Source organism: Hylobates moloch, unplaced genomic scaffold, assembly GCF_009828535.3.
Source record: "Hylobates moloch isolate HMO894 unplaced genomic scaffold, HMol_V3 SCAFFOLD_3, whole genome shotgun sequence".
Taxonomy (NCBI): domain Eukaryota; kingdom Metazoa; phylum Chordata; class Mammalia; order Primates; family Hylobatidae; genus Hylobates; species Hylobates moloch.
The window spans coordinates 3,302,141-3,313,657 of record NW_026652278.1 but is presented as its reverse complement, the minus strand read 5'-3'; the positions used below and the strand labels follow the sequence as shown (position 1 = coordinate 3,313,657).

Sequence of the window (11,517 nt, the reverse complement as noted above, 5' to 3'; positions counted from 1 at the left end):
GAGGAGGTGAGGGGGGATCTGAGGAGGTGAGGGGGGATCTTAGGAGGTATGGAAAGACCTGAGGAGGTGAGGGTGAATTTGAGGAGGTGAGGAGGGATCTGAGGAGGTGAGGAGGCATCTGGGGGAAGTGAGGGTGGATCTGAGGAGGTATGAGCCGATCTGGGGGAGGTGAGGGTGGATTTGAGGAGATGAGAGGGGAACTGGCGAGGTGAAGGGAGATAGCGAGGCAGTAAGGAGGCTCAGCTTGACTGTGGCTGCTTCCAGATCTTTTTAAGCTGGGTGTAATTGCTCATGACTGTAATCCCAGCACTTTGGGAGGCCAAGGTGAGTGAATCACTTGAGTCCAGGAGTTTGAGACCAGTCTGGACAACATAACGAGATCCCGTCTCTACAGAAAACAAACAAAAATTAGCTGGGTGTGGTCCCAGCTCCTCAGGAGGCTGAGGTGGGAGGATGGCTTGAGTCTGGGAGGTTGGGGCTGCAGTGAGCCATGACTGCACCACTGCACTCCAGCCTGGGAGACAGAGTGAGACCCTGTCTCAAGAAACCCCCCAAACCCAGCAACAAAACCAAGTCTGTTTTTTTTTTTTTTTGAGCTGGAGTCTTGTTCTGTCGCCCAGGGTGGAGGGCAGTGGTGCAATCTCGGCTCACTGCAACTTCCGCCTCCCCGGGTTCGAGCGATTCTCCTGCCTCAGCCTCCCGAGTAGCTGGGATTACAGGCGCCCGCCACCATGCCCGACTAATTTTTGTATTTTTATTAGAGACGGGGTTTCACTGTGTTGCCCAGGCTGGTCTGGAACTCCTGAGCTCAGGCGATCCACCCACCTCGGCCTCCTGAAGTGCTGGGAGAGCCACCGCGCCCGGCCCCAAATCTTTTTTTTTTTTTCCAAAAAATCAATTAAATGGTGGTAAAATACACATAACATGAAATCGCCCTCATTGTCCTTTACCCTCACAGCCCGCACAGCCTGCACAGCCCGCATGGTGCCCACACAGCCCACGCGGTGCCCACACAGCCCACGCGGTGCCCACACAGCCCGCACGGCGCCCACACAGCACACATGGCGCCCACACAGCCCACATGGCGCCCACACAGCCCGCATGGTGCTTGCACAGCCCACGCGGTGCCCGCACAGCCCCCATGGTGCCCGCACAGCCCACACGGTGCCCACACAGCCCACGCGGTGCCCACACAGCCCCCACGGTGCCCACACAGCCCACACGGTGCCCACACAGCCCCCACGGTGCCCACACAGCCCCCACGGTGCCCACACAGCTCACACGGTGCGGTGGTGCCAGGTGTCCTCTTGCTGCTGTGCAGTGCCCTGAGGTCCCTTGGGAAGCTGCTGCCACTCTGTTTTGTCATCACTGACAAACTGTCACACGCTGCTGGTGGCTGTGGCCGGTTGCTAATGATCGCAGGGAAGAAACACCTGACCTCCTCTGATTTCTTCAAACTCTGCACAGTTAACCTGTTTCCAATAGAGAACTGAGAATTACCGTTCATTCCTAATGCTTAATCAGTGTTTAATACGAGGAAGATCTTACAGTTAACCTCCCACGAGGACGCTCTCATCTCAGTCGCCTTTTAAGAGGGCTTCTTGAAAGTCAAAACAATTCCCACTGGTTATTTTTAATGCTCTTATTGTATGAATTGCACAAAAATATTCAGCAGATGAATGTAGTTTTTTTTTTTTTCTTTAAGCTCCAGAATATCGGCTCGAGAAAGGCCTGCCTGCCCCTCCTGCCTCCACCTGCCCCTGTCCATTCTCACCAGCTCTGGCTGCCCTCGGTCCATCCCTGCCCACCTTCCCTACACTGCCCGCCTGTCCCCGCCTGTCCCCGCCGGCCCTGGCTGCCAGGATGGGTATTCTTAGGCTCTGCCTGCCCCAGGCCCTTGCCAGCCCTGACAGTGCTGGGGAGGGTGACAGGTACCAGCATGCCTGTAGCCAAGCATCTTCACAGCTGATGGCCCTGGTCTCACAGACCATGCCCCTGCCTCAGGTTCCCCAAGGACTTCCCCTGGGCCTGGGCCTGGGCCTGGGCCCCTGCCTTGCTGCTGGCACCCTGATAAAATTCTGTGTCGTAAACACAAAGTGTTTATGAAGGCAGCATAAAAGGGCACTTGTTGTAAACATAAACTTGAGACATTTTTTTGTTTCTCGTGGAGGTTCACTACTCAGTGGGCAATGAGATTTATCTCATGCGTTTGTCCTCATTTTCCTGCAAAGATAATTGCGTGTGATGTCCTCTGGCATGCTGTGTTTCCCTTTCTGTGTTCCTTGACTTTGAAAATGCGAAGGTTTTATAAATAAGTACAATAAAGCTGATTCTGTATAGAATGAAACAAAAGCCTCTCTTTCTAATTCCATCTGTTAATCTTGTGCACATCTTCATTAGGGGTTTTAGGATATTGAAAAGATGCATCAAAGTTAACAATTAAAGTCTCCTCATCAAATATGGGTTGCTGGGCCTTTATTGACAGCCAAGGGTCTGGATGCTTCCAGCAGACAAGTCCAGGCGCTGACCCTGCCTCCTCCCGACTCTCAGGTGTGATGTGTGTCTGCTTTTCAGGGTGCACTGATTTAGTCATGGGGCCATTTCACGGCCTGGGTGTTCTGGGCCCCAAGCTAGCAGTTTGTGTACACTTTAGTGTCACAGCAAAACGGAGGATGACTAGGACTCCCGGTTTGCAGACAGGAAATGAAGATTCAGAGAGGTAAGGACAGGTACGATGGCATGTAGCAGGGATTAGAGCCCAGGTCTGCTGATCTAAGCCCCAAGTGCTGATGGCTTTCCCTTAGAGCACAGGCCTCCCTGAGGGTGATCGGACGGGGAGCGGGTGAGACAGAGCATTGTGCTGGTCCCAAGGACAATGCAGGTGTTTGTAACATGAGTTTGGTTTGCAGTGGACTCCAGGTGCTTCTCACCTGAGGTCTCCCTGGGTTCTCACGGCAGCCCTGCGTGCATTCTCCCTCTTTCCTGGTGGGGACTCACGCTCTGCCGGTCAGTGGTCCCTGGCCACCCTGCTGGTCCGTGGAGGAGCTGGGTCTTGCACTGGCCTTCTTCCACCAGGGCCTCTGGAGCCCCTCAGCCGGGCCCAGCCAGGGATGGACTGAAGAGAGGGTAGAAAGGGTGGGGAGGAGACCCAAATGGGGAGGATGGAAGGGGACAGAGGACAGAGAGAGAATTCAAAATCTCCGTCCCTGCCTCACCAAGCTTCTGAATGTGGGCATGTGGCTTTAAGAGCTGAGAGTGAGGAGTTAGAAAAAGTGTAAAGAGAAAGACACTTAAGTAACAGTTTATTCGTCTAATTGAGGAAAGAATTATGGAAATTTATTTTCCAAAGGAATGGGGGTATTTAATTAGACACTGAAAAACAGGTTCACTTGAGTCTGATTCAGAACTTCGAGGGGCTCTATTTTTCTCTTGCCGCTGCCATGGTGAGTGGCGTTAGCTCATTTTGTCTGCTCCATTATTCTCATTCTGAGAATTAACTCAGCAAGCCAGATGCGGCGTCTATACACGTGTCAGGAATCTTCTGTGCAGAGCAGCATTTGTGTTCACCTGAGAAGGCACCTGGGCTGGGATGTGCTTGGAGAGGCGGTTATGAAAGGAGCGGGTGGAAGGATCACCTGCTGAGGCCAGGGCGGGGTCCTCCCTACGCCTTCCTGCAGGGAGGGGCCAGGGTTCTCCATTCTGCCCAGGGGGGTCCTCGTCCGAGGTTGGTGTCTGCATTACATCAGGGTAGACGGGCTATTGTGGTGATGTTTAAGACAAGAGGAACTGTCAGGTGTAACATGCCTGGCCTTAGCATTCTGGTGCCACAGTCGTAAGAGATGGGGAATGTCACTTAGCTCTGCCCTCTGTGAGGCCTGGGGTCTGCTACGGGGGAGGGGGGCTTCAGGTTCATGTCACTAAATGGCAGTGACGTTTCATGAGGTCCCAACACCTGCCGCCCCCATCTCTTCCTCAGCAACAAGGCACCAACTGAACGACAGCATTGAACCCTATGCTGGCTATGGAAACGCTTCTGCGGGCGATGGCCTCCTGTAGGTTTAATTCTTATTTACTCCTCAGGACAACCTTGGGAGGTGCTCTTCGTCATGTTTGGGAGACAACTGAGAAGTAAAGAATCTGGGAGTCTTGATTAAAGTCATACAACCAAGGTGCATACTCAAGAACAGCACGATATTCCAATGCTGAGCTTCATACAGAATGTCTATCAACGTATTTGTGGAATGAATCTTAGAACATTCTATTACAGAACGTGGGTTTATCATGCGTTTGCTGTGGGGCACTGTGCTGAGTTCCATGAGCACAGATGAGTGAGGCCGAGTCACTGGGGCCCTCAAGGCCCACGTGGGAGCCGGGCGTGTGGGCGCCATTTGAAGGAGGAGGCCGCTGTGCTGGACGCTCCAGGCCTCTTGCGCATGGGTTAAAAGCTGTCTGCTCAAGCTCAGGTTGAAGAGGCCCGTGGCAGGCAGGGAGTCCTGGGGTCACACGGAGCAGAGGTCTGGCATATGGGCTCCTGGTTGGCTTCCCCGGGATGCCAGTCCTGGCCCTGCCTGCCTCGTGCTGTGTGGCCTGGGTAAACCACTTGGCCTTTCTGTGCTTCTGCCTCTCTGTCTGCTGAAGGGGACGGTGGTTCCTGCTGCGGGGTGCACTGTGGGATGGGCAGCAGGCACAGGCACGTGGTGCCCTCAGCTCAGGTCTGCAGATGGCAGACACTCACTGTGCTATTAGAACTGTTATTCGTCGACATGTGGCCTTGGAGAATATGTTTTCCTTTTTCTTTATAAATTGCAAAAGTAATGCATGCTCATTGAAGTTCAGACAATACAGAGGTAATTATGTGTAAAATGAACTGAAAGCTGCACACTCTGTCCTTCCTCTCTGGTCTTCTGCAGGGAGAAAGCCACTCCAGCCCTGGGCAGGCTTCATCTGGAATCCAGACTCGGGATCTTTTTTCTATGTATTTACACATACAAACATATACGTATAAAATGCTTGCTTTCATGTTTAGAGTCACTGAAGCCACTCAGCGCTCATTATACTACCTGTCCCCCCCCCACACTCACACACACATGCACTGTCACACAAACACTCGCACACATGCACTCTCACACCATACACACATACATACACACACTCACACAAACACACACTCATGCACACTTTCACATTCACACACACGCACACAACACTAACACTCTTACACACACAAACACACTTGCACACTCACACATGCACTCACACTGTCACACAATCACACACCACACACACACATACACTCACCCACACAATCTCACACACACAATCACACACACAGTTGCACACACACACACAGTTGCACACACACACACGGCAGCAGCATGAGTGGACATGTTTGTGTCACTAGAGAGACACTGTCGGCATTTGTGGATGTGTTGTTGCCATGGCATGACCTACCTCGCTGTGTCTAATCATTCCCTTCCTTGGTGAATGTTTAGGTGCCTGTCCCCCACCCCTCTCCTGCCTCCACTTTTCAATGAGAAGGAATGTCCTAACAGATGTTCTTGTACGTTCATCTTTAGATGGGAGGAAGATTTCTGTTCAATGAAAGCAAAAACCAACATGTTCAGCGTCTGCCCAGTGGCCTGAGACCTGGCTGGGAAGTCAGCATGTCCCATCTCTGGGATAGCCCCGATTAGGGCAGGTGGGCTGTCTCTTGGGGATGTTGTGTGTGGGGGGTGTTTCTGGGCTGGCGGTGCACAGCTCTTTGCACATGAAAATATTCTGGCAATGAAATTGAGAGTCTGCATAGACTTTTCAGTAGAGAAGGAAATACTTGTATTGAGAATTAAGAAAATTACAGTAAGAGAATTAAACATTAATTGACAAATGGAAATGCATCCAGAGAAAGATCTCCAAGTGGATGAAAGGTTTTAGAACCATGCTTTAGGCAGAATGGGGATGTTTCGTCCGGGAAAGGCATGGGAAACATCATCAGTTATCACCTGTTGGAAGGACTGCACATGGAGGAGGAGCAGAAATTTTTCTGGGTGGCTTCGGAGGGTAGAGGTAAGACTAAAGACTACAACTTAGAAGAGGCTGATTTTGACTCTAAATGCAGGTGAAGCTTTTAATGTGAAGATCTGTCTATTGAAGACTGGGCTGGACTTCTAAGCCCCAATGAGGGAGTGGAGCCAGGAGTCATCCTCTCCCCTCTGCTCCTAACACAGGTTATAAGTAAACTGTTTTAAAAAAGAAGAAATAACCCCATATTCAAAAGCAAGGGCAAACTGCAGGCCCAGGAGTGAGAAGGCCCATGCGGGTGAGCAGAGGCTGAAGCAGTGGGTTCAAGGGACAGGGGACCAGAGGGAGTGACCAGCAAGACTTTCCAAGCCTCCAGTGCTTATTGGAGGAGCTGCTGTTAACCATGCAACCTGTGGGGCCAGGCCGAGGCAACTGCAGAGTCAGGTGAGAGGAGCAATGTCCACGTGAGACATTGCAAACAAAAATTGCAAATCACAAGAAACTTACAGCCCCGAGAATCAATTGGTAGACAGTGCACGTGGGAAGAGGCACACCCAAGGAAATGGAAATAATAGCACAATCTGAAAACAACTTTAAGGAAGGAGAGTTCAGAATCTCAAGGAAGACTGAGGAGGAAACTGAATCCCTGAAATGGGAATGGGGGGTTATTCATCCAGGACAGGCCTGATTCCTGGGAAGAGGACTCTAAGATGAAGATCTGCACAGGGCATTTATTGAGAAGGCTCGGGAACGATGCCTGTGAGAGACATGGGAGCAGTCAGGGCAGAGTGAGGGGTTGAACTGTGGCATGGCTGCAACAGAGACATGGATGAGTCTATGAGGAGCTCAGAGATGTCCCCCATGAAGCAGGGGCCAGGCATCCTCCTGGGAAGCACAACATCCTTCAGCCAGGCTTGAGCTTTGGTGCAAGGTTCAGGCAGTGATTTTGATGCAGGGATACCGATTCCTCATTTTGTGTCCAGGGTCCAGCTCTCTCATTTCCTCGTTGGTTAATACAATGCTATTTCCTGATCCTGATGTGGTTATTGGATTCGCGTTTTCTGTAAATGTTGTTTCTCTTGTATTATAACCTAATCAAATGGCTCTCAGCAATACAACCCTGTGAAATAGCTCTTCTAACTATAAGGACATTTTTCCAACTAAAAAGCCATGCACGGTAATGTTCATGTATATTTCATCATTGCTTTTGTTTGAAATTATTCACGTCTTTAGAAAATACAAACTTGTTGCTCTGAAAAAAATCCCCAAAGCAATACAGCCTGAAACCGACGGGAATCCCAGAAGACCCTGTGTGTGTTTCACAGAGAGGATTGTTTAGCTCAGGAAACCTGTCTGGGTGTTCTCAGATGTCCCGTAGGCCACATGGTCTGTGGCCTGTGGGGCTGGCTAGGGCAGAGCCATCAGGGGTCCAAACCCAGAGTACTGAGGCCAGTCACCTGGACCCAGCCCCTCTTCACTGGCAGCTTGTAGAGGATTCCACAAAACCAGGCCCAGTGATTTCAGGTTATTTTAAAATGCATGTTGTTCTGCAATTCCATAGCTGTTATAAAAGCACCACCCCCAAGACTTTGAGAATCCTTTCTTGGAACAAGCAATTCTGAATGTTCAGCCTGTGGGTTGCAGAAAGAGGCTCTGAAATGTTACCCCCAGAGACTGTGAGCTTTTGAATCTCTTGCTTTTAACAGGCCTCCTTCCTTTCCCCTGACTTGCTCTAGGGTTGGCGAGGAGTCGCTCTTGTTTCCCCTAGTGGGTCAGTGGAAGCAATTTTTCACATTCTTTTTTCTTATGTGTATTTCTCTCCCCAGATGTGCTTGTCATGGCAGGAATATAATAACGGGTATTGTTTCGCCCCTAGCCACGCCGTATGTTTGTCAATTGTATTCGTTTCCTGGGGCTGCCATAACAAATTATCACAAATTGGGTGGTTTAAAATAATGGCAATTTATTCTCTCACAGCTGTGCAAGCCAGAAGTCTGAAGTCAAGGTGTCTGCAGGGCTGTCCTCTTTCTGGAGGCCCAGGGGAGGGTCCTTCCCCACTTCCTGCAGCCAGAGCTCCTAGTGCTTCTTGGCTCTGGCAGGATAAGTGCAACCTCCGCTTCCGTCTTTACATGGCCCTCTCCACTGTGTCTTCTCTTCTGTCTCTTAAAAGGACACTTGTCATTGGATTGAGGGCCCACCCAAGTAATCTGAGATGACTCCATCTTGAGATCCTTAATGTCATCTACAAAGACCCTATTTCCAAATAATGTCATATTCATGGGTTCTGGGGTTAGGATGTGGACATACCTCTTTGGGGCCACCATTCAATTCACTACATCAACCAAGATGCATATGGAATTGTAGACCGTAAGTGAACATCGAATGTTTGGGAACTGTAGGTATCTTAATGGTTGAAGGAAGAAAACAAGGTGAAGTTTATTAGGCAGGGAAGATAATTTGGGGTGAGAATGCGAACCCTGTGAAAGGAAAATAAGAATCTCAGGACCCCAAACTCACTATGCCAAAGGAAACAGTCAAGCTTAGGAACCAAATCATGCAAAACTGCCTCCCAGTTTGTTCCTAAATAGCTGCAAAGATGGAGGCCGCCTACCTCCCCATGGGGGCTCCTCACAAGCAAGTTCCTTTCAGGCCCCAAGATCTTTATCCTAAAACAGACTTCTGTTGAGTTTCACCCTGACAGTGTAAATTAACAGCTTATCTGCTCAGTAGGGCCAAAGATGGAACTAGAAGTCATTCCTCTACTCCCCTGAGTCATTCCTCTACACACCTTTGACTGCGTCTTCTATGTTTATTTTATCTTATGTAAAAATGCAGTTTCACTGAGCGCCAGACAAATGCACAGTTGACAGTTCCTCTACCCACTCCTTTCCCAGGTAAAATGCGGATTCGGTGAACGCTGATCAAAGCCTCAAAAGAATGCAACCGCTTGCCTCTTTTATCTACTCCCCCCCCACTTTTTTTTTCTTTCCTCCTTCCCCTGCTGCCCACTATTTCCCCTTTAAAGACTGAAGTCTCCAACCCTCTTTGGAAAAAGCACAGACGGTCCTGTGGTTTTGTGTTCCTTTTTCCTTGGCAAACTCAACCTCTATAAATTGATTGAGATGCACCTGGGTCATTTTTCTTTGATTTTCAACCCCATGACAAAACAGGAGGACTTTATTCCGTAGGCGAAAGAAAGCCATGGTGGTGGGATGAGACTGAGGTGGGATGAGAAACTCCGATGTCAGCCACAGCCGCCACTGCCATGCTCATGCACGCCCTTCCCACAGGTGCCTGTCCCTTTCATCAAATGGATTGCCTCAACCTGGGGTGGGGGCTTCAGGTGCAGATGCTCCTGCAGGGCAACCGGCATTACTTCCAGAGCTTGCTCTTTTACACGGCTTGGTCTAAACCCCCTTAATGGGGTTAGCTTGACTTTGGGTGTAACAGAGTGAGGACCCCACCCCCAGTGGTACCTTGTGGACAATTCCCTCCCCTTCAGTTCCAGCCTCTGGCCCGGAGTGGCTGAGCTGTTGGTTCCTGGGAAGGCCGCTCCTCCTCCAAGGCTGCTCAACTGATGTGTGGGCAAGGGTGATGGCCCTGCACACAGCTACATGCAGCCACATGCAGCCTTGGTGGCCACTCAGCGCTGGGGTTACCTGCTTTGTGTAAACACACCAGTCTTGTGGGTGATGTGCTGTTGGGGCCAGTCGGTAGCCCTGGAGACCCCAGGGTGCAAGTAGCGGGAGGGTCTCCTCCTCCAACACTCTCCCAGGTCAGAACTAGCCGCCTGCTCTAGAAGCTTCTTCTCCTGGGGGGAGCCACTGAGGGAGTCTCTGTCCCTCTCACACTTTTCTCTCTGCTGGAGCCACCTTGTCTCTCAGGAGGCATCGGGTGGGTAGAGGAGCACCGTGGTCTGGGTTGCATCAGAGCTCTCTGAGCACTGGGACCCCTCCTCTGCCTGGACCCTTCCCAGGGCCTCATGATGACGTTCCTGGGCCCTTACTCTACAAAAGACATTAAAAATTGTATTTTAGATTGTGTTGGTGCAAAGATGAGTATAGTGAAGAAGTTCGCCATCTTGTTTGTTGCCAGAAATGAAACATTTCCAGGGTCCCTAGCCGGCGTCTGCTATGCCTGATGGACAGGCTTCTGGGGTGGGGGGCGGGAAGCTCCCATCAGGCCCCCCTCTCCTCCCACTAGCGACCCCGGCCTCCAGACAGCCTCCAATGCCCGGTGCTCTCCTGCTCTGATCTCCTTCTGTGGCAGGACGGGGCTCACATCAATGTCCTCCCATCTTCCCCCCGCCGGTCCCCAGTGCCCGGCACAGGGCTGGACACAGAAATAAACATCGCCCTTTGGAATAAACAAATGTGAGAGTGACTCCTGACCTGAACAGCCCAGCCCCCTACCCCAGGCCTTTCCCAGCTGTCATAAATCTAATGGCTTTTATTGCTCTAGGGTTTTTACAGTGCTCATTACCATAGCAATTGGGAACTTAACTGGCAAAATTAAGGACATGTACTTAAGAACTTAAATATTCGCTAATGGATTCATATTAGCAGGTCCTGCTGGGATATCTGGTACAGTCAGAGCTTGTCTGCCTAAAAACTTGTCCCAAAGTTGGGGGAAGCCGTTTCCTGGCCTGAACTTTCTCTGGGGCTGTGAGAGGCGAGGGCTCAGGAAAATACGGTCAGGTTTAGTGGAATTTGGATCCTTGAAAGGAAGAAAAGGGTGACAGAAAGGGCAGAGGGAACTGAAACTGGATCCTAAGCCACCCCGTCTATGACCTGGGCCTTGTCACTGCAAGGCTCTTGTATTGGTTGGAGCTCCGAGAATGCGCCCACAGACAACACGAGGCGACGTGGAGCAACACGCTGTCTTAACGAGCGCCCAGGTGCACGCGGGTCGAGGCCTAAAATGGCGTCAGCACCAAATGAGGGCGGGGCAGGGGTTTTATAGTCTCCCGTAAACAGGAAGTGTCTCAGTCTGAGGTAACTGCTACGCGGTACCCGGATGGCCGCTCTCTCGGTGTTCAGGGGTACGTGTCTTCCGGCCGACTCTCTTCCTGCTTCTGTTATCTTGCTGACGCTCACGGCTGGTGCAAGTGGTCTCGCGCCTTGGGACTGGGCCCGAGGAGGGAGGAGTTATTCATTCCCTTCAGCTTTCAGGCCCCGGGGAGAACCTTTCAGTCACAGGCAGCCTAGGTTCAAGAAAAAGAAAACCTGAGACCCCGGCCCCCCGTGACAGGGAAGTGAAGTGGGGACTGCTAAAGGACTGCGAGGTCTCGCTGCCCAGGGCTGTCTGACCACTTGCTTTAGACGGTGGGTGGACGGAGTCGGTCACTCAGCCTCTAGGACCAGGGCTTCTGACGTGTGAGCCCATTCCATTCCCACAAGAACCCTCGCTCCCGCCAAGGCCTCCTGAGCTTGCGCGACGCCGCTGGGCCTTGGAGAGCCCTGGGGAGGGAGACGCCTCTCCAGCACCCAGGTCCTCAGC

General features: G+C 51.3%; 1 long non-coding RNA gene across 1 annotated transcript; it reads right to left on the bottom strand.

Moving 5' to 3' along the window:
- Positions 1-1,243: 1,243 nt before the first annotated feature.
- On the bottom strand, positions 1,244-10,908 carry LOC131382929 (uncharacterized). Its single transcript, XR_009212556.1, has 3 exons — positions 10,809-10,908; positions 9,678-10,025; positions 1,244-1,472 (listed from the first exon to the last, which is right to left on the bottom strand). It is a non-coding gene; the product is annotated as an uncharacterized LOC131382929 (long non-coding RNA).
- Positions 10,909-11,517: the final 609 nt, after the last annotated feature.